The 22,966-nt window shown below is 40.6% G+C and overlaps 1 long non-coding RNA gene across 1 annotated transcript; it reads left to right on the top strand.

Annotated features, from left to right (window-relative positions):
* Positions 1-13,456: 13,456 nt before the first annotated feature.
* Positions 13,457-16,211, top strand: LOC108992604. Its single transcript, XR_001996362.2, has 4 exons — positions 13,457-13,689; positions 13,782-13,869; positions 15,025-15,069; positions 15,872-16,211. It is a non-coding gene; the product is annotated as an uncharacterized LOC108992604 (long non-coding RNA).
* The last annotated feature ends 6,755 nt before the right edge of the window (positions 16,212-22,966 follow it).

Here is a 22,966-nt window from a genome sequence, read left to right as displayed (position 1 = left end):
AATAAATAATAATAAAAATTACAATCAGCCAATTTCATCGGTCTAAGTAGCATTTTCGAAGGCCCAAACGACCATGATAAAAATAAATAGAGAATAATGGCGAATCATCTAGGACGAAAATACATCCTATATGCTATAAGGTGACGATGGTAATGTGGTAAACTCCACATTGTATCCATATTGTCCATGCTCTTATAGCTTAGGGTATACTCTTCATGCTCCATTAATTTCTTTCATAGGATTAAAATTTACTCTCTACTCCTACCTCTATTGAATGTATTTATCCCATTCATAGTTTATTTAGCCACTATATGGCTTTAATTTACATAAAAAATGTGATTTTCTTAGGTCTTTAGATCATTTAATGTTTATAACACCATAATCATTGGTTGCAAAGTTTTATTAATAATTACATTTAAAAATCTTTATACCACGTATCATTATGATATATAAATAATGTACGATGTCGATATAGTTTAATAGAATACTATTGTATTTATTTTGTTTTTTTTTTTATAAAAGAAATTTATGATTTGATGTATCATATCAATCGCGAAAAAATCAACATTTTATATTTCTCTTTTATATTATTTAACATTTATCATTTTTAATTAGAATTTATCTTAATATGTGATGTTGGACCAGTATTAAAACCTCTAGTACTTTTAGCGTACGGAGATTTCCACTGTGACGTGCATGGGAATTTCATTCCAATAAAATCTGATCACTCTTTTATACCTTGAGATGTGACATCAATAGAGATCACTCTCTTATACCTTGAGATGTGACATTAATAGAGACGTCGGATCAGAATTCTCACCTAATTGGATAATTGTCGCCTTCTTCGGACTTTAATTTTCTTTTTCCAACATTGATTTTAGAGAGATTGTATTATTATTTTGGATTTAGTCTTTGATAGAAGTAGTGCAGCTGCAGCATTTAAAATATTTCATAAAAATAAATTTGTCTTTATATGGTTTATTAAATTTAATTTACAATAAAAATAAATTCATAATAGATGTATCATATCAAAATATATAAGTTTGCGAATTTATTTTTATAAATTTTTTTATGATTAAAGTATTTCTCTTAAATAAAATTGATGTGACATATTTTAAATAATATTTTTTTTATTAATGTTTATACAAGCTATTTTAAATATATTTTATTAATCAATGCAACCGAAAATAACATATTAAAATTTAAAAATAAAGAATGTTTAAATTTTAATTTTTGTGTTCAAAACTTGAAGACTGCTGGCATGGAAAAAAAAACACTTTGTTAACGTTAGAATCTTAGGATCAACTCTCCAATGGAATGCTTTGCTCAAGAACTTTGAAGGAGGGAGTTGAAGTTAATTCTCTGTTCTTGCTAGCTTCATAGGTCCATTTGGAGTCATACCAATGTCATTTCATTTTGACTTTTGCTTTTAATTTGATCTATTTAAATTTTAAAAAAAAATATTTTAAAGTTGTGTATGGGTAGTGTTTCATATGTGTTTCAGATGTGGATCTCCGATACTTAAGTTAGTTTCTTTTATTTCAAATTGCCTTCCTAATTTTAGCTTTAGTATGAATGTACCTGGTGGTCAGTTTTTATAAGAGCTTTAGGGAGGGCCACCTGTTCCTGTTGTTAGGGAGAAGTCCCGTCACTTTAATGCTCTGGCTGCTCGAAGCATTTAATGCGACGTAGCATATCCACGCAGGGTAATTAATGAGGCGCAAGTTTTTGACTAATACGTCGGTGACCTCTCGGTCGGTGTCGGCAGTGCCTGCCTTTTCCCCTCTCCTGCTCGTCCCCTTGTAGTTACAACTTATGAATGCCTAGGGCATTAGTAATGGCTGCTTCTCTCGCAAGTCCCATTTATTCACTCTGTCAAAAACTCATCATTTTCCCTGCCCCTGTCTTTCCTCGATCCCTATTTTTACCAATTCGAGGGTCTCCTAGTCGAGCCGAATGGACCCTTGGGCCATGAGATGGGCTTCTCATTTCCCATGGGGCTCTTGGTCTGGTTGAATAGATCCCAAGGCTATGAGATGGGCTTCTTATCGCTTGTTGGGCTCGGCCCACAAGGCTGGGGGTTTTTATCCCTTCCATTTACCCCGTCAATTCTCATTAAACCTGTTCAATGAGAATTCAATTGCTCCCTCTTCTTTTTTCTTTCTCCCTCATTTCTTTTTTTCTACTCTGTTTTTTTTTTTTTTTTTGAAACCACATCCTCTAATCCGACGATTCAGTTCCTTAGACTTCGTTGGGAATGTCGTTTGGCTCTCACCCACGTCACTTTGTACCACGTGTTTTACAGGATCCGAGCTAATCTGTATCCCTCTTTCTGACATAGGAGTGAGGGACGTCAATCATCACATCCTTCTTATTTAAAGGGTGTCGTGCTCACTTTTCTCCCTTTGCCATGCCTTTTGCTCTTCCCGTTCCTTTTTCTTCTTGCTCAGGACTCTCATCCTCCTTTATGTCTACTTCCTTTTTTCTCCATCGTTTCTTTTGGTCACAATGGCTTCAAAGAAGGTCGTGCAGCCTAAGATTCTCGAGTGCTTGGACCCTTCGGAGGTACGTACAACGGCTAGTTCTTCATCGGGCACAACTGGCACTCGAACGTCACAAGTCATTGTCCTCGCTGTCCTCCACCTTCCAAATCCCAGATTCGGTGGTCTTCGAGGTTCTTGGTCCACGTGAGAGGGCTGTAGGCTATTAGGGGTATGCTTTGAAGGCCGCCCTCTTCCCGAATATGTTTTCTTGCAGGCTGAGGTTGCCATTTCCTAAACTTGTTTGTGACTTGTTGGACCGTTTAGGCTTGGCCCACATGCAAGTCCACCCAACTGCTTAGATGATTCTTATGTGTTGTTGCATCTTGTGGCGTAGAGCCTTGTTGGAATCTGATCCTGAGCATGCTGACCTCACCGACCGCGAATTTCTCTTGACACATAAGCTCATAAGATGTGAGGGGAATACATGCAGCTTCAGAGCAATGCATGCCCTTGTCTCCTTGGAGTAGCGCTACCGCAAGATCAAAGATTGGACCTCAAATTTTTCTTCGTGTTTGGCCGAGGATGGAAGTTCCTGGTTGGACAGTTATCTCATCATCAATTTCTCGTCCAGGCCATATGGGGGGTTGTCCCAGACAACAAGGCAGTTTGTCCGACGGCGTCCTCAGAGGAGTTGCGTTGTATCACCATCATCAAGGTGTGGGTGAAGAACCATATGTCCAACCTCTTCTCAGAGGCTCTCATCGAAGAATGTAACATAGAACAATTTTTACCTCTCCTGAGCCACACTGTCTTTGACGACCAAACCATACCCATGCGGCTGGAGGCTACTCTGCGCCATAAACATTCCCCCAGTCTGCCTCCAAGGGGAAAGGGGAAGAAGCCCCACATACAGGCCACCAGGGCTGACAGTAGCCCTATATCCACTTCTCGGATTCCTCTGGGACAGTCCTCGGTGCTGATTGAGGTTCGTCGGCCACTGTCGGCCAAGGCTGATCCCAGACCAATCCCGTTCCATCCCCCATCGAAGCCTTCACAAAAGTAGGGGGACTAGGGTTCTAGAACTTCCAGGGAACTGGTCGTTCCCTCTTTTGCAACTACCATTCCTATACTGCTAGTCGTTGTGCCTTTCGGGACCGCTGCTCCTACTCCACTGGCTGTTGTGCCCCCCACATATGCGGCTCCTACCTAGCCAATTGTTGTGGCAGGCCCTCAGAGAATTTCCCAAGGGGCCAAGATATTTGCAATGCATTTCTACAGGGCTTTTCTTGAGCCAACCCCTAGGTCGTCGACTCTGGTGAAATAGCTACCCAAGATAGATGTGGAAATGATCCCATCTTCTCCATCTATAGCGCACTCTGCTAAGGGAGCCCAGATTCCCAATGGTGTTGTGGAGGGATGCGCAAGGAGTTTCGAAGAAAGGGCGTCCATCCTTGAGCCCCCCATCCTTCAATTGTCTGAGGTGGAGTTTATGTCACTGTCGTTGTCGCCAAGGTCGTCGAGGCCCTCACTGCAGAACCAGTTGGAAGAAACTTGGGAGGAACGAAGGCTGAACCCAAGTTGACCAAGGGCTTAGCTACTGCCGCTAGGGAGGCATTCTCATCCCTTGTCCCCATTTCTATGATAGTGTTGCTTGCCTTAGGGGGAGAAGCAGTCAAGGGCACAAGGCTCAAGGGAGAGAGTCTGCACGACCTTAATGAGGGGGAAAAGCCACAAAGTTCTTGCGAGGAGCCCTGTCTGGCCACCGATGACGATCCCCCCACCTTTATCCAATAGCCCATTATTCTTGAAAAAGGAGCCATGGGTGAAGGTGATGTTGGGTGGCTCACGACTCAGCCATCTTTTGAGGAAAACCCTGCGGAGGCCATTCCTCCCTCGACTCGTTCTGAAGTAGGAGAGGCTCGGGCGAAGTCTCTCGAGCGAGTGATGAAATCACTCATGGAGTTCTTCTCTGAGGTATCTTTAATTCCTTACGCATGTTTGACCTTCTGTTCTTTTGTTATTTCTTTCATTCTAACTATTTATCTTGGTGACAAGGTGCCTCTCGACTGGCTGCTTTCATCGTGGATGGCTAGGAAGCCGTTGAGGGGGAGAACCAAGCTCTCTGTTCCTTGGCGCGGCAAGCCCTACATTGCACTAGGAGTGAGAGGGAGGAGAAGGAACGCCTGTAGGTGGAGTTGGTAAAGGCCTAGCTCTCCCTTCGAAAGGGCTAGAAAAAGTTCAAGCTACTCCGACATTGGAAAGCCTTACTGAAGGCCAATCTCACTAAGGCAAAGGAGCAAGCAGAATTAGCTCGCCACGACATATTAACTAAGGTGGCGGCCAGGAGCTCGACCCAAGAGTCAATGGACCTCCTGACTACGAAAGTGGGTCTCTTGAGGAGTCATTGAACTAGTTGAGGAAGGAGAATACCGCATTGAAAGGTTGGCAAGACTCCAAGGTTCAAAGGTTGCAGTAGCTAGATAGAGAACGCCAGTCCCTTTCTGAGGCTTTGAAGGGACGAGAAGACTCTTTGGCAGCTACTCAAGATGTGGCCTACCGAGAGAGCGAGAGGGTAGACCAAGCCACTGCAGAGCTAGCAGGGGCTAAGAAGCATCTGGCTGCCCAGAGTGTTGTTATTCAAGATCTGCGGAGTGACATATCTCAAGTTCAAGACGTATTTCCTCGTCTACAGGGTCAATTGAGGTCGGTAGTATTCGTTCGTGACCAAGCTTAGCCGTATGGGTACATCGAAGGCCTTAATAGGATGTAGGACTACGTATTGGAGAACTTATAGGCAGATTTAAGAGCCCTCAACCTCATCGAGCTTTCTCCAGATTCAGAGGCACTCGAGCACAGCTATACTTTGGGCAAAGAGATGATGCGTGATGCCTTTCCTTCCGATTCAGATGACCCTAGTTCTGGCCTTGATGCTCCTACTCCTGCTCCTTAGCTTCACTCTCTCTTCTCTTCCCCCCACCCCTCCCCCCTTTTTGTATAAGTGTTTTGCCCGAGTGGCGCATAGGTGCATTTGCGACTGCTCGTTCATACTTGTAAACATGTTGTAAATTAATGAAACTAACCTCTTTGCTTTAGATGGAGTTTTGGGTTGTTTGTTTTCTTTAATGTATGCTCTAGGAAGGAATGAGCTAAGTCGACACGGTACTTGGCTCTCCTGATTTTCTCGTTGACCTCGTAGATTAAGGGAACGAATGAGGCAAATTCGTGGAGACACAGTACTTGGCTACCCTGATCTTCTCGTCGACCTTGTAGACTGAAGGAAGCAATGGGGCAAGTCTGTGGAGACACAGTACTTGGCTCTCCTGATATTCTTGTTGACCTCGTAGATTAAGGGAACGAGTGAGGAAATTCATGGAGACACAGTATTCGGCTACCCTGATCTTCTCGTCGACCTTGTAGACTGAAGGAAGGATAAGGCAAGTCCATGGAGACAAGTATTGGGCTTACCTGATCTTCTCGTCAACCTCATAGACCAAGGGAAGTGATGAGGCAAGTCCATGGAGACACAATACTTGGCTTCCCTAATCTTTTCGTTGACCTCATAGACTGAGGGAAGGGATGTGGCAAGTCTGTGGAGACATGGTACTTGGCTCCCCTGGTCTTCTCGTTGACCTCATAAACTGAGGGAATGGATGAGGCAAGCTCGTGGAGGCACGGTGCTTGGCTCCCCCGATCTTCTCGTCGACCTCGTAGACTGAGGGGAAAGGATGAGGCAAGCCCGTGGAGGCACGATACTTGACACCCTTGGTCTTCTCATCGACCTTGTAGACTGAGGAAAAGGGTGAGGTAAATTCGTGGAGACACGGTACTTAGCTATCATGATCTTCTCGTCGACCTTGTAGACTGAGGGAAAGGATGAGGCAAGTCTATGAAGATACAGTACTTGGCTCCCCTGCGTCGACCGAATCTTCTTTGAGAGACATATGCCAAAAACTGGAAAGAATGGAGATAAATGAGGAAACAAAAGGCTTCATTAATATTTCTCTCAATTTAGTACATCAATCTATAATCTTGTTTCATTTTCAACTAAAAAAATTTTGTATATGCTCTACGTTCCATGGGTGCAGCAACTCTTTTCCTTGCACATCCTTAAGTCGATAGAACCCTGGTCGACTACTGGCCGTGACTATGTAGGGCCCTTCCCACCTCGGGCCTAGCTTTCCTTCATCCTGAGTCGCTACTCCCGTCTACCTAACTACCAAATCCCCTACCTTAAAGGATCGGGGTCAGACTCACCAATTAAAAGCTTTGCTCTACCTTTATCTTCTAAGTCGTCGTCTTTATCTCTGCTTCCATTCTTCTTTCTTCCAAAAGGTCGAGCTCTCCTTCTAGCTTTGCATTGTTGGCTTCTTGATCAACATGCTGAACATGACATGTGGGTATCCCTATTTCTACGGGCAAGATAGCCTCATGCCCGTTGGTAAGGGTGAAGGGGGTCTCCTCAGTTGGGGTCTTTACAGTGGTTCGGTAGGCCCATAGCACTCCTGGAAGCTCCTCGGCCCACGCTTCCTTCCTGTCGCCTAGCTTTATTTTAAGGATGCCTAGCAAAGCTTTGTTAGTGGCCTCTGCTTGCCCATTATTAGACAGCGGGTGTCCTGGTGACAAATATCTGACTTCAATCCCCAGCTCTCGACACCAATCACGATACTGACCACAGTCAAACTATCGCCCATTGTCTGAATTATCTTGGGAATTCTGAATCTGCACACAACCTTCACAAGAAATGCGTCATGTTGTTCGTTGTTATGGTTGCCAAGGGTTCAACCTCCACCCACTTAGTGAAGTAATCCACTACCACTACTACGAACTTCACCCTGCCTTTTCTTGGGCGAAAAGACTCAATCAAGTCAATTCCCCACTGCATAAAAGGCCAAGGCGATGTGAAAGACGTCAGCTCTTCAGGCGGACAACGAGGTATCAAGGAGAACTCTTGGCACCTTTGGCACTTTCGGATGAATTCTTCTACGTCTCTGAGAATGCAAGGCCAATAGTATTGTCAAAACCCCATAAAAAACCGCCCTAGGACATGGTCCTAGGCATGCATGGGCTAGCCAAGGCCACCAAGGGCAATGTCGTGGGCTCCCATGGGTTCCACACCACTATCATTTGTTTATTGATTGATTGATTTATTTTATTTATTTTTATTTATCAAAGAACCTATTAGGGTTTCCACTTTGTATTCTCTATAAATAGAACCCTTAGGCATTTAGTTTACATCTTTTGAACCTTTGAAAAATTTCCTAAGTGAGTAGACTTGTTCTTGAGATCACCCTTTCAGTGCTAGACGCTTGGGCTACTTGGGTGTAATTTGTGAATCCCTAGTAGAGAATCATCACCTTGCAATTCGTGAATAGGTGTGATTCACTTATCTTGTTATTGCAACTTGGTGCAATTCGTTCTAAGTTGTGTCATCTTTGTTATTTTCAAGTTTATCAATCTATGAGATTTATTTCAACTATTGTGCAATCCGTGAATCAATAGTTGAAGTGTTATCTTGTTCATCCATTGTTCATCCCTTATCTATCCTTGTTCATATATGTTTTCCATTTTGTTCATCTATATTTTCTTGCATATTTAAATATCCATATAAACCAAAAAGAGTCTTTATATTCCTTTGTTGAGTCCATTCTTCTTTGTGCATTCTTGATTTGGTGGTGAAGTTGTTCATCATTGTGGTCTTGAATATTCATATGTGTTCACCCATATTGTTCACTCATTTGATCCACCCAAACACTAAGTCTCGCACACTATAGTGTTGGCCCTAGTCCACCTTCCCATAAATTACCTAGCCACCTCTCCATAAAGCCCTAGCCATATTTCACTTACCATATTCGGCCACCATAAGTCTTCCCTCCATTAAACCCTAGCCACCCATCAAGAGTCCTATTTGACAACTTCCTTAATTTAAGGAAAGTTGACTCATTCCAATCACTCATCCAATTCCTTAAATCTCTCAACTTTTTCCATAGACCTAGTCAACCAAAGACACTATCATTTTGCCATATTCAAATCCAAATCCTAGATTCCTTATCTTATCCTAGCAAATCCCTAAACTCAAGGAACAATCATAGACTCATTCAAACTCCATCTCATCTCCTAAATCCAATCCTTAAATCTCTCAACTCCTTCCATAGACCTAGTCAACCAAAGACTCCATCCTCTTAGCAAAATCGAACCACCCTAACATTAATGATTAGCCAACCTCAAAGTTGGCCAACCCTAGCCTCACTATTTCACATCATTTCCAAACCCTAGCATCTCATCCAAGACTCCAACCCTAGTCCAACTCTTTTGATCTCGAAATCCACCCTAGCCACCACACAAAATCCTAGCTACACTTCACCATACCAACACTAATCATCATCCAAGAGACCCCAACATCAAGGGCAACCCTCAAGCCATCCAAATTGCTTCAAACACTCATAATTCTAAGCCAATCTTCAAAGACCACGTCAACCCTAGTTCATTCCCATAGTCCACGGCAACCCTAGTTCATTCCCATAGTCCACGACAACCCTAGTTGCCTCCAACCCGTAATCCTTGCCTCATCTCATCCACTCAACCCTAGCCTTCATCATCTTCGCGCCTCATTCAAGAACAAGTCTCTAGCTGCCCACATTGATTTGCCTTCCCTAAACACTTAGCCTACCCAAGTTCATCATCATTCCATCACCAAAACCCCACCCCTTTGTTGAAGGCCAAGCAAGTTGGTAAGGTCACTCGGTCATCATTCACACCAAGGCGAGCTTGTGGTCCTTAGTGTTAGGGACAAGACCGGGGTCCCTAACAAGTATCCTACCCTCACCACCTTTGCCACCAATGTACTTCCATCAGAATGGTTCCCTTAGATCCCCTCATGTATTTCTACCAATACATAATGTGCCTCCTTTTGTGAAATACATCTTAGGAAAGGTGTGGAGTAACCCGGCCTATACAACGTGCCGTTCACCAAGGTGAACTGCGCCTCTGTTTTTGACTTTCCTCCCTTCTCCTCTATCTTCTAGCAACTCATCGGCTTCTAGGTATCTCACTATCCCTTCGGCCCATTCAGGTACTCCCACTTTTATTTCAAAAGTCTCAGTCCCTATCGTGGGGACCTCTACAACTTCACTAGTCGTCTCCTTGGGCATGGAGTAACCCTCTTGTCAAGATGCAGCTCTGGCTAACCTATCAACTTTTTTTATTTTCAATCCTGGGCACTTGCTAGATTTGGAAGTATCGAAAGTGGACATGTCTTTTTTCGACCTTTTGTAAATATTTTCTTAGCTCTCTCTTTTTATGGCGAATTCTCCTCTGACTTGGTTGACAATCACTTAGGAATTCGCCCTTGCTTCTATCTCTTTGGCCCCCAGAGATGCAACAACTGTCAGCCCTGTCAATAGCGCTTCATACTCCGTTTCATTGTTGGTAGTCTTGAATGCCAGCCAGATGGCGTAGTTGTGCTTCCTTCCTTCGTCATAATCAATATGCACCCCACTTCCCCTCCAGCTCGGCATGACGGGCCATATACGAAGACATGTCAAGACTTCAAGGAGGGTTCATATTGGGACTATTCGGGGAAACCAATAAATCAGGACACGAAGTCCGCCAACACTTGTCCCTTCAAGGTGCTCTGAGGGACATATTCAATGTCAAACTCACTTATCTCCACAACCCAATTGATCAACCGTCCTAATACATCCGGTCGCTGGAGGATTTATTCACAAGGGTTTCTGTGAGGAAACTTATGGGATGAGCTTGGAAGTATGACTGCAATCACCTAGTTGTCGTCACCAATGCGAAGATAAGCTAATCTATACACAGGTATCTTGCCTCAGCACCTCAAAAGGCCCGACTAGTGTAGTAAAATGGACTCCCACGCACTAACGTTGAGGATACTGCATGTGGAGAGATCGACATGTACAAGCACAACACTTCCCCCAGCTTCGCCTGGCTAAGAAGGGGAGGGTTGGCCAGGTAGGTCTTAAGGGCTTTATTGCTCTATCGCATTCATCATTCCAGTTCTAAACTTTCCATAATACCTTAAAAAAGGGAAGGCACTTGTCCGTCGATTTGGATACAAATCTGTTGAGATCAGCTATTCTCTTGGCTAACTTATGCACATCATTAATACTCCAAGGAGGCGCCATAGAGAGAATGGCGTCCACCTTTTTTTGGGTTTACTTATATCCCCCTTTTCGACACCAGGAAGCTAAAGAACTTCCCTGAACTAACACCGAAGGCACACTTGGCAGGGTTGAGCTTCATTTGGTACTGCCGTAACACTGCGAAAGCCTCACGGAGACTGGCCAAATGCTGCACCGAGGTCTTGCTTTCTACAAGCAAGTTGACCACATATACCTCCATGTTTCGGCCAATATGCTCCTTAAACATCCAATTCACAAGTCGCTGGTAAGTCGTCTCTGCGTTCTTCAGGCCGAAAGGCATGACCTTGTAGCAATAAAGGCTTTTATTGGTGATGAACGACGTTTTTCTTCATCGTCGGGGTTCAAACGAATCTGGTTATATCCGGAATAAGCGTCCATGAAGCTCAACATCTGGTGACCTGTCATTGAATCAACTATCAGATCTATTCGCAATAAGGGGAAGCTGTCCTTGGGGCAGGCCTTGTTCAAATTGGGGAAGTCTATGCACATCCTACATTTGCCGCTAGCCTTTTTAACCAACACAACAATGGACAACCATTTCAGGATAGTGAACTTCCCAAATGAATCTTGCGGCCAAGAGGCTGTCTACCTCCTCGGCTATGGCGGTGGTGCTTCTATCTGACCTTCCTATTATTATTAATATGTGATTTATTATTTTTATTTATCTATTTAAACACATATATTTATACAATAAATCTATTTAATGACACACCAAACATGCTAGTGATGTAAAAGTTTGTCACATCAACTTTCATAAAAGAGTATTGATATTTTAAACTTTTATAAATATAATGACACCTTACTCACCTAGGCAGGGTGGCCATTTTTCACCTTGCCCTCCGCTTCGTCCTAACGCTGTGGCCAAATAGATAGGTGGATTTTTCGACTCACCTTCTGGTCTCTGTGATCCAAATCACAAACTCAGACGTCTAAACTAATGTTTTAAATTCTATTCTAATGATTATTCTAGTTTAAACATGATAACAGAATATTTCGATACCGGTACATCTTGATATATCGATTCTAGACTGGCTCCATACATACATACATATATATATATATTTATATATGAAAGAATTAAAGATGTTATAAACTCAATATATGTTGAAAACATAAAAATAGTAGAGATAATAGTATTAAGAGAAAATATTAAAAAAATTACAAACTTGAGTTGAGACAAAAAATAATAATACAAAGAAAAAAAAAATAAAAGAACCAAGAAATTATTAAAAATAATGAGGTTTAAAAAATAGATTGAGAAAACATATTTAAAATTACAAAAAAAAAAATTATATAAATGACTTTTAAATAAGTTATATGAATGTCGTATAAATTTAAAATTTATAAAAATGCCATCCAAACTTAAGAAAATTACATTTGCCATTAAAACAATCCGAAACGAATGAAGTCCAAAATGCAAATTCTGGCTAGAATGGGCCATAAATGACTGGAACGGACCAGAATGGATGAGAATTTGGAGCTTAATGGAATAAGGATGTATAGTGCATCGGGTACTACATCAAAATGGAAAATTAGATCGTTCCGGCCGAAACGAAATGGAATTCAAAATTATGGTCCAAACCCCAAATGCCATCACCCAAACCCAAATCCAACAAAACGCGCACCAATCTAAATTAAAAAATGACATATCTACACAAAAAATCACAGATCCAACAAAGCGTCAAATTGGCCACAAACAAGGAAGAAAGATGTTTGCACAACTCCCTGGTTCTCTAGCTCAAGACCAGAGACCGTCTTGGCCATAAACAATGATTTCTGATGGCAACCAAAGACCCTTGTTGGTCTCTGGTTCATGACCTTAGACCCTTTATGACCAAATCTTCAGACCAAAGGCCATGGCAGAAGAAGAAGACTACAAAAAGGAGAAGAGATGAAGAGGAAGAGGAGAAGGAGAAAAAAAAGGAAAGGAATGAGAGGAAAGAGTTGTGGTGAGGAGAAGATTCAGAAGAGGAAATGGAAAAAAAATTAGGGTTTTATGACTTTATATAGATAGGCAGGTAGCCGGACAAGTGGATATCCAACCCATCCCCCTGCCCTGCTTTAATGAAAAAGAAAATTAATCCGTCCCGCCCACCACGTAGGATGCACGAACGGGCGGCTTGCTCGGATGGGCGGCTTGCGAGCAACCCATGCCCAGCCCTAGAACCACATATAAGAACCACCTTCCTCCATTTGAGTCAAACAGTCTATCTATTGGTATATTATTAGAGGAGAAGATGCCAGATGTGGTTTTTGTGATGGAGACAAAGTTGCAGCTTCGAAGGTTGGAAGGTATTAGAAGAAGGCTGAGAATGGAAGGGTGTTTTGGGGTGGATTTAAATGGAAGAGGAGGTGGCCTAGTATTGTTTTGGAAAGAGGAAGGTTTGGTTGATATTCTGAATTTTACTCAGAGGCATATCAGTGCATGTATAATACCTGAATCCTACTACGTAGGTCATTGCATCCTTTATTAATATTTTTAAGTTAAATATTTTGAGATCAAGACTTATTATTTTATTAATTTATTTTAAGATGGGTGTATTTTTATTTTATGTGGGTTATTAAATAAATTAAGGATATGATTTTTATGATCTTATAATATTTTCCTTGAACCTTGTAATTTTTATTTACTCAAGAAATTACCCAAACTCTTTTGATCTCCTCACATGTGATCTCCATCATTCATTCTCTAGCTTATGGGACAAGTTTGATTTAAACTCATTAACTTTTCTTCCCCTTGAAACCAAAGCTTCCTCAAGAAGTCAAGTAAATCTCTTTTACCGTAGCTTCCTCCAGAAGCTAATTAAATATCCTTTATTTCTCCTACACGAAATCGTCTAAGGCAAGGCAAGAGGTTCTTTTCCTCATTTCCCTATACCGTCGGCCCTAAAGAAAACAAAAGAGAAAAAATTTCTCAAGTGTTCTTCCTTCACCTCTTGGTTTTCTCTAACCCGTGCGATACCTCTCTTCTCTCAAAGCCGATCCTTTCCACTTCCTAAACCTAAGATCTTCCACCGAAAATCTTCAAAGAAATTGATCCCGTAAGTGAATTCTATGGCTCTAATCTCTAGTTGAAGTTTCGGATTTATGGGTTTAACGGTTTGTTTTTAAGAAATTTTCTGCTGTGTTCCAGCCCTAAATCCTTCGGATTCTCTCTTCGGATTTTCTCTTCCTCTTCTTGTTGCTGTGTACTTCTATGGCTTCAAAAGAGATCCAAACAGGTAATATACCTTCCATGAGATCTTCTTGTGATTTGGGGTTTTCGGAATTCTGTGTGAACCGATTGTTGTGTAGTAATTTCTGGGTTTAATTCTCATTTGTTCCCTCTATTAGCTGCTCTAGTTGGGTGGTAGCCGAATAGAGGAATGAAGGTGTTTTGTGAGATATGCTTTGCTCTGTTTTGGTGTTCCAGCCGTGTGTCTATGTTCTGTTTTGGTGTGTGTTCCAGCCGTGTGTTCCAAGGCAAATTTTTGTAGTCCCTTTCTTGTGATTTCTTGAGTTAAGCCATGTCTTTAATTATGCTTTTATATGTTAAATTAATGGAGTTAAAGTTTATAATTTTAAACATTTCTTTCCTTAGGTTTATGGCCTAAGTAAGCCACTAAGACTTTTAATTAAACTAGTAAGCTTACCTTAGGAATTCTTAAGTTGCCAAGAGTTGTATCTTTTTTATTGGTACTGTTTTCAGAAAATATATGAGGTTTTCTTAAGTTTTCTACTACTCTTGTATCATTTAATTGTATGGTTGAGATTTGGTTAAGTAAGAAATATTTAAGACCATGAATGTATTGAGATTGCTAGCTGTCCATGTACTACAGAAATTCTAAAAATATGTTCTGTTTTGGGAGCCTAAACCAGTCCACTTTACCCTTGTTCAACTTCACACCATTTTGTTTAATCAAAGATAAAGCTTAGTATGAGAATTTCCTTGAAGAACAAGTGACAACAACCAACCCTATTGTGGGCATTGGCCCTTTGTTAGATTCACTTTCCTCATGATGTTACAAGTTGTCAAAATGTCATTTTTATAATGATTTCCAGATTTGGGTGGTACCTCCTTGTCCCCACCATACTTACATAAATCCCTACCATCCTATGCATTGAACTTATGATTCCTACCTACTCCTTGTATAGGAAATAATAGCCTTTAAAGAGGGACATCAAGCAAGCTTCATACTTTCATGGCTTTTCTTAAATATTGGAAGGATGTACTAAGGGTTAATTTAGTGCCATGTATCTAGCTAAGTAGGTTAAGGAAGGTACTTAAATTCCAATTTGGAATTTAAGTGTGGAATTTAAGTGAGAGCGTAGGGGTGACGGATAGTAAGATTAAGGTGGAGTGAATATTAATATGTTTATCTCATTTCATTGAATAGGAGTTTAATTTCAAGATTCAAGGAACCTACTTGTAAAGCCACGAGGTAAGTAGTTATGACCATGCTCCTTACACACAAAGCTCTCTTATGAAAGAATCTCTCTTTTTACATATTCTCTTATGAAAGAATAAATGTATGTATATACATTATGTACAAGCCTTCTTCGTAGCCCATGTTAAGCACCCTATTGATTACAATTGTGTGTATGTAAGGTAATGCATCATGAAACTTTTATGCATGCTCTCTCTTAAATAGCTATGCCTTACCTATATATAACATGACATGAAACACTCTTTCTAAAGAAAAGCATATGCATTTGGACTAAGGAAAGATAATGAAAATGTTTGACTGAAAAGAAATGAAAGAAAAGAAATGAAAGCATGAACGTACGTAACGGCCATATGAATGAAAGGGTACCAAAGAATGGGCAGATTGCAATGCCGGGTAAGTAGTACTGGTAGTACACCCAGTGCTGCCCCCCATAAAAGGGATTCCCAACCTGTAGCCGCGGGCGGAATCCGGGTCCAAAGGACCGCTAACCCCAACACACGGGCGTAATAGTGTGTACTGGCCCAAGAAAGTGAAACATAAAGTAAAGTTATTTCTTAGGATTGTTTATGCATGAAAAGTACAGTCAAGCATGAAAGGTACAGTTATGCATGAAAGTATAGTTATTCTTTAAATTGTTACGCATGAAAATATTGTCAAGAATTTACAAATGTTTATGTATGTATGTTTTCAAAAGAAAAGATTATGTGATTAATAAGTTAACGGCATGGTGTACTGCTTACTGAGTATTAGACTCACTTTGTGTTTATGTTTTAAACGTACATGTATGAATGTTGAGGTTGTGGAGCTGGGCACTGCTGAGGAGGGAATGGCCGATGCTTAGAGTTCCCTGTTGGTTCGACTTTTGAGGATAATGGTTATGTTTTTACGTTTTTATGATGGGTCCCATGTTGGGACATTTTGTTGGCTTGACGTTAAGACAATATGCCTTTAGGCATGATGTAAATACTATGATGGGGTGATGGTAATGGTGTAACTTCTATGGTGGGGTGATGGTAACCCCACATAAGAAGGTTAAATACCTTTTTGTATGCGTTGTGGGGACTGAGTTCCCTCTTATTTAGAACTAGTTATGTTTGATGAATGAATGATCGACTCTGAGAGTCCTTTAATTAGAATCTTGAACAAGTCATCTATGAGGCGTTTCTTTTAAACTAGATGTGCAGTGTAACACCTTGACCCAATCTTGCTCAAATTTTATTTTATTTTTTATTTGTTTATTTTTAGTTCATTTTATTTTATTTTAGTTTCTTCGCACGTTATTTTTTTCTCTCTTTTCGCACGTTTTATCCTTTCCGTCCACTCCATGCATGCACACACACACACGACTCTGCTTTCACTCCCACACACGTCTCCCTCATTTTTCTCTAGGGTTTTTTTTTATCGCCAACATATATATAGATACGTACTTGATTGTTAGTTTACCAAGAATAGCCGCTAAACTACCACGGCAATCTCCACCCACGCACGCACAGAAGCAGCTCCATTCTCAAACCATCATCCACCACAAGCTGCCACCCTCCACAACCTCTAGGCAGTACCGTCGCTGTCTCTTCACCTCCACACCCACGGCGTTAGACCACGTTCGCAGCTTGTTATACGACCTCACCATCACAAAAGCCCACTCCCGTATGCGCTCAACCGAACGGAAACCACCCCGTGCGAGTTTCCACTGCATGACAGAAGCCTCGGGCCTCTACCCAGCCCTTTGTGGAACCATAAGCCACCGTGCCCAGCCACACGAAGCCTCCGCCCAACGCCTCCCGTAGTCTCAGTTGCAAACCACGGAATTCCCCTGTTTTAAACAATCGAAACAGAGCAGTCATGGCTCAACCAACTCACTGCCCGTAAGCCACCACCCCACCTGTTGCCGCAGCTACAAGCGACGCCGACGCCCCAGCCACCCGTGACTGGAAGCTGCCCTGGTCAACGCCCAGTTCCAGACCGTCGCACGTCTCGCTGCATCACGGTGAGCCTTCGTTCTCTCTTTCTCCGTCTCTCCCTCACTCTCCGTCTACCTCACCGTGTTACTCTCTCTCTCAATCTCAGTGCTCTGCCGCCGCGTGGACCACCTTCGACCTCCACCCTGCACTGCCTTTGCGTCGCTCGTTCTCTTCTCGGTGAGTCGCCGACTGTTGCACCGTAAACTCATTCAGTATTGTTTCTCAAAGAATTTACGTAAACTTGGTTTTACATACTATTTTGAATATAGAAATAAGAGATTAATTGAAATTACCGTAATACCCCTTTACTACATGTTATATTAATGGGCTTTTATACTTTTATTATGTATTAGTACACTGTTATTTATTTATGATTACAGAAAATTATTTTAACATGTTATTAAGTAAAATTTTATTTTAAAAGTAAACAATATTGGTGTAAGGTTATTTTTACATTTTAGATATGATTTAGTCTATTTAAAAATAGTTATGGTTTATTTTAAAATATTTTGGGATAATTATATTATCCAGTATTAAACTTCATAAGTTGTTTTCATTAATAAATAAGTTAGATTTTTAAATGTTTTTAGTCGAGGTTATCAAATGGGCATTGACGGTTTTAGAAAAAGATGATATATTTTAAGGTTATGAAATTTTAGGTTTTGAAGAATTAAGTAGGTTATTTTAGAAGTTTAGGATTAAATATCGAAATAAGTGGTTGATTGGAAATTTACGGGAATTACTTGATTATTTGATAGGTGACGATTGTTAATTGTTCGACATTTTGAGGAAAATTCTGAAAAGCTAAGAAGTTCAGGTAAGCGGGGTTCGTATGCTAGACTTTGTATTAAATAAAATGAATTGAGGTCTTTTTTGGAAAATGTGAATGTTCTACTATGAAAAGAAATTTGAAAACAACCTCAGATATTTGTTCTGCATTACTCATGAGATTCTGTTTAAGAAGAACGTATTTTCTGTCATGACTGGTGTAGACATGAGCTTATTTTTTACATTCTGTTTCTTAACTTTGAAAAAGAGAGCGAATATTAAATTTTGTGCATAAATTATGTTGTGATATGATTTTGTTCAGTACTTTGTTTGGTAAGATGTGATTTATGAAAACCTTTAGTATGACTCTTTGATTCTGAATTTGATTCTGTTTCCGCTCTGTTCAGTTACGGCCCTGCCATGGGTGATAATAGTGGCATACGGCCCAACCACGGGTTATAATAGTGGATACGGCCCAACCACGGGTTATAATAGTGGATACGGCTCAACCACGGGTTATAATAATGGATACGGCCCAACCACGGGTAATAATAGTGGATACAGCCCTGCCACGGGTTAGAGTAGTTGTCTCTGTTTTGAGTGCACACCTTGGTGACAGAGTGTTTCATGTTCTGCTTGGCTATCCGCAGATGCACAACCCTACCACGAGGATTATACATGGCCTCTGTTCTGATATGATGTTCTGATGATGATGATGATCATTTATGCTATGCCAAAGAATATTTTGAATGAAATTATTTCTAAATCTTCGCTCTGATATTTTGATAACATGTTCTGCTTCCGCACTCTGAAAATGAAAATGTTTTGTTCTGCATTCTGATTTCTGTAAATGCTCATGTTTATACACTGGTATATGTTCTCTGCTTACTGAGTTGTTGATAACTCACCTCTTATCTCTATATATTTTTCAGATGATTTTGAATAGTCCAACTAAGGATCAGGATTATAGAGCATCGGTGAGATGATTATTTAAGCATAGTGGTTTACTCATAGAAGATTTTTGAGAAGTGGCAGATTTTATTGAGAGATTTTGTAGTATTCTAATGACTTTATATTTTGGAGTCTATAAATACATTGATGAATTGTGAGTTTTAAGTTATAGGGAGTAACTCTTCGATCCCTGCGGGACTGGGGTGTTACATGCAGGGTACATGCATGACACGTTCACGCATATCCCTTATTACCCGCATAGAAAAAAAAATGCATAATGATATAGTACTAATAATGATAAGGAAAGAACAAGTAAATTGCCGCGACCACGTCCCAGTCATAGGATTTTGGGCAGGGTTGTGACAGCATGGATCTGTGATAATAAAGGGAGACATCAATGGTTAATGACAGGTTTCTATGGACATCCCGAGACAAGCAAAAGAAAAGAGGCATGGCAGTTGTTATCTTCCATAAAACCTGAGAATAATAAATGTTGGTGTGTTCTTGGGGATTTTAATGAGATACTTACGAATGATGAAAAGGAAGGGGGCAAGCCTAGGGGAAAAACTTCATGAATAATTTTAGGAATGCTTTGGAAATGGGAGGTTTATTTGATTTAGGTTGGAAATGGGATAAGTTTACCTAAAATAACAGACATAGGGATGATACTTTCACTAAGGAGAGGCTGGATAGGGTGGTTGCAAACAAAGCTTGGATTGAAGCACAAAGGGAAGTTAGTGTGGAGGTTCTAGTGGCCAGAAGTTTTGATCACAAGCCTGTTTTACTGAGTTTTTCCCAAACTAATAACTCATATTTCAAGGGAAGTAGATTTTTTAAATATGAGGCTTGGTGGGCTTCTGAAATTGACTGTGAGAGGGTGGTTAAAGAAGGGTGGCAGCAATCAACTAGGTGAAGGGGACCTTTTGTGAAGCTAAAAGGGTCTATTAGAAGCTGCACTGAAGGTTTGAGGAGGTTGAGTAGTGCTTTAACAAGAAACAAAACTCATGAAATTACTGCTAAAACTGAGTTTCTGAAGAATCTGTAGAAAGAAGAAGGAAGCCATAATATACAGGAGATTAGAGAAGTCCAAAAGGAGCTGGAAAGTTTGTTTGATCAAGAGGACTTGAAGTAGAAGCAGAGAGCAAAAAGAAACTGGTACAAGCATGGAGATAGGAACACGAAACTCTTTCATGCTTGTGCTAGTTAGAGGAAGAGGAAGAATCTGATCACTCAAGTTTTTAATGAACAAGGAATTTTGGTGACTAATAAAGATGAAATAGAGGGGGCTTTCAATGAGTATTTTGAAAAACTGTTTCTTTCGACCTGCCCAACTCAGGAAGCTCTTAAAGACTATCTATAAGTGGTGGAGTCTAGAGTGATTGAGGAGATGAATGAGCATCTTTTCAAAGTGTTGACTATAACAGAAGTTGAAAGTGCTATAAAACAAATGGCCCTTTAAAATCTCTTGGACCTGATGGGCTAGGTGCATTCTTTTTTCAAAATCATTGGCAGGTGGTGGGGGAAAATATTTGTGATGCTGTCTTGTCTTTTCTGAATGGTGATCCCTTTGATGAACTAATGAATTATACACACATGGCACTTATTCCTAAAGTCAAGAACCCTACTGTGGTGAGTGAATATAGACCTATTAGCCTATGTAATGTGGTGTATAAGATTGCCTCTAAAGCCATTGCTAATAGACTAAAGAAGGTTTTGGCAGTGGTCATCTCCCCTACTCAGAGTGCTTTTATCCCAGGGAGGATGATCTCTGACAACATAATGGTTGCTTATGAGGCTCTTCATGCTATGAAGACAAGGTAGAAGGGCAAGATTTGGTCAATGACCATCAAATTGGACATGTCCAAAGCCTATGATAGAATTGAGTGGTGCTTCTTGGAGGCTATGATGAAACGGTTGAGTTTTTGTGAGAAATGGATAAGACTGATTATGAGCTGTGTTTCTACAGTGACTTATTTAGTTATAATAAATGGGAGACCTAGTAGAAAACTCAAGCCAACTAGGGGACTAAGGCAAGGGGACCCTATCTCCCCTTACCTTTTTATTATTTGTGCAGACAGCTTAAGTGCTCTACTTAATTTTTCTGATGCAAGGGGCTTAACAAAAGGACTATGGCTAGAGGTGGTACTAGGATAAATCATCTGCTTTTTGTAGATGATTGTGTCTTGTTTGGTAGGGCCAAGTGTGAGGAATGAAAGAAGCTTATGGACTTGTTAAAGGTCTATGAAGAAGCCTCGGGTCAGTTTTTTAATAAAAAAAAAACTTCTATTTTCTTTAGTTCAAATACCAAAGTTTAGGATAGGGAGCTAATTTTGAGGAATGGAGGCTCGGTAGCATGTGGATGTTATGAGAGACACTTGGGTCTTCTAACAATGGTGGGAAGATCAAGATATAATACTTTCAAGTGCATCAAAAATAGGATTTGGTAAAAGATAAGCTGCTGGAAAAATAATTTTTTATCTATGGCAGGAAAGGAGATATTGATAAAAGCTGTCCTGCAAGCAGTACCCACATACATAATGAGTGTGTTTAAGCTACCAAAGAATCTATGTTTTGAGATTAATACCATGTTCTCGAGATTCTGGTGGGGCAGTGTAAAGGGGAAGAAGAAAATTTAGTGGCAAAGCTGGGAAAGATTGGGGACTCAGAAGTTGAAAGGAGGAATGAGTTTTAGAGATCTTGATAGTTTTAACTCAGCCTTACTAGCCAAACAGGCTTGGAGATTTCTACAAAACCCAAACTCTCTAGCTGCAGTAATTTTTAGAGAGAAGTATTTTAAGTCCAAGCATTTGTTGGATGCAAACTTGGGCTCCAATCCCTCTTTAATACGGAGGAGTATATGGGGATCTTTGAAATTATTAGAGGAAGAGCTGAGATGGAGGATAGGAAACGGCAAATGTGCTCGTGTATGGGGTCACAAGTGGCTTAATACCCCATCATCTTTTAAAGTCCAATCTCCTGTCAGAATTTTGGACAAAAATGCAAGGGTATGTGAGTTGCTGGATCAAGGTGGAAAAGAATGGAATGAGGAGCTGGTGAAGGAAATCTTTATGAAGGAAGAGGTTGAACAAATCTGCAGTATCCCTTTAAGTAAGTTGGGTTCAGAGGATAAGTTGATATGGAGGCATTTTAATAAGAGTCATTTCATTGTAAGAAGTGCCTATTATGTGGACCAAGAGAGGAAATGAACATAGAAGGGGGAGACTTCAAAGGAGCAGAAAAAAGTTCTATTATGGAAAAATATTTGGGATTTGAGGGTACCAGGTGTGGTCAAGTCTTTTCTATGGAAGTTGGGGAACAATGTCTTAGCTACTAAAAATAATTTATGGAGAAGGAAGGTGGTGGAAAATGTATCCTGTCCAATATGTGGGTGTGAAGAGGAAACTGCAATGCATGTTATATAGAATTGCCCTGCTGCTAGGGATGTTTGGGCAGTTTCTTTTCGAGTCATTCAGAAATGGTCTACTAATGAAGATATTTTTCTGGTTTTCTGGGAGAAGCTGATGGAGAGATTGAAAATAGAGGAACTAGAACTAGTGGTTGTTCTAATGAGGTCACTATGGCTCAGAAGGAATTCCTTTATTTTTGAAGACAAGTTCAGAGGACCTAATTCATTGATCAGAGCAACAAGAGCAGTGATTGATGACTTTCAAGAGGCTCAACTAAAGGTCAAAGCTAAGCCACAGAGTGAAGGTCTTTTGAGGAGTAGCTCTTGTCAAAGGTGGATGAAGCCTTCACAAGGATGGATTAAGGCAAATTGGGATGCCTCTCTCAATAAACAAAATATGGGGCTGGGAGTTGTTTTAAGAAACGAAAAGGGAGAAGTATTGCCCTGTGCTTGTTACAAAAGACCCCCAGTTTCTGATTCTGTTATGGTAGAAACAGTAGCCTTGTGGTATGCTGTGGATTTAAGCAATGAATTGGGCTTCAATAGAGTCATCTTTGAAGGGGATGCTAAACTTGTAGTGGAAGCTGTTAATAGTGAAGATGAGGATCTGTCTGCTAGAGGCCACATCATTGAGGATATAAAAAGTGTTTAAAGGAAGAAGTGCTTGGAAGGTGAAGTTTATAAGAAGAGAAGGCAATGGGGTAGCTCATTTATTAGCAAAAAATACTTTAGATATAGTTCAAGAACAGATATGGATGGATGATTGTCCAGATTGTATTCTTTTACAAGTTTTAAAGGAGTCAAA

Source organism: Juglans regia, chromosome 4, assembly GCF_001411555.2.
Source record: "Juglans regia cultivar Chandler chromosome 4, Walnut 2.0, whole genome shotgun sequence".
Classification (NCBI taxonomy): domain Eukaryota; kingdom Viridiplantae; phylum Streptophyta; class Magnoliopsida; order Fagales; family Juglandaceae; genus Juglans; species Juglans regia.
Note: the sequence above shows the minus strand (reverse complement) of the source record. Positions and strands in the feature narration are given on the sequence as shown.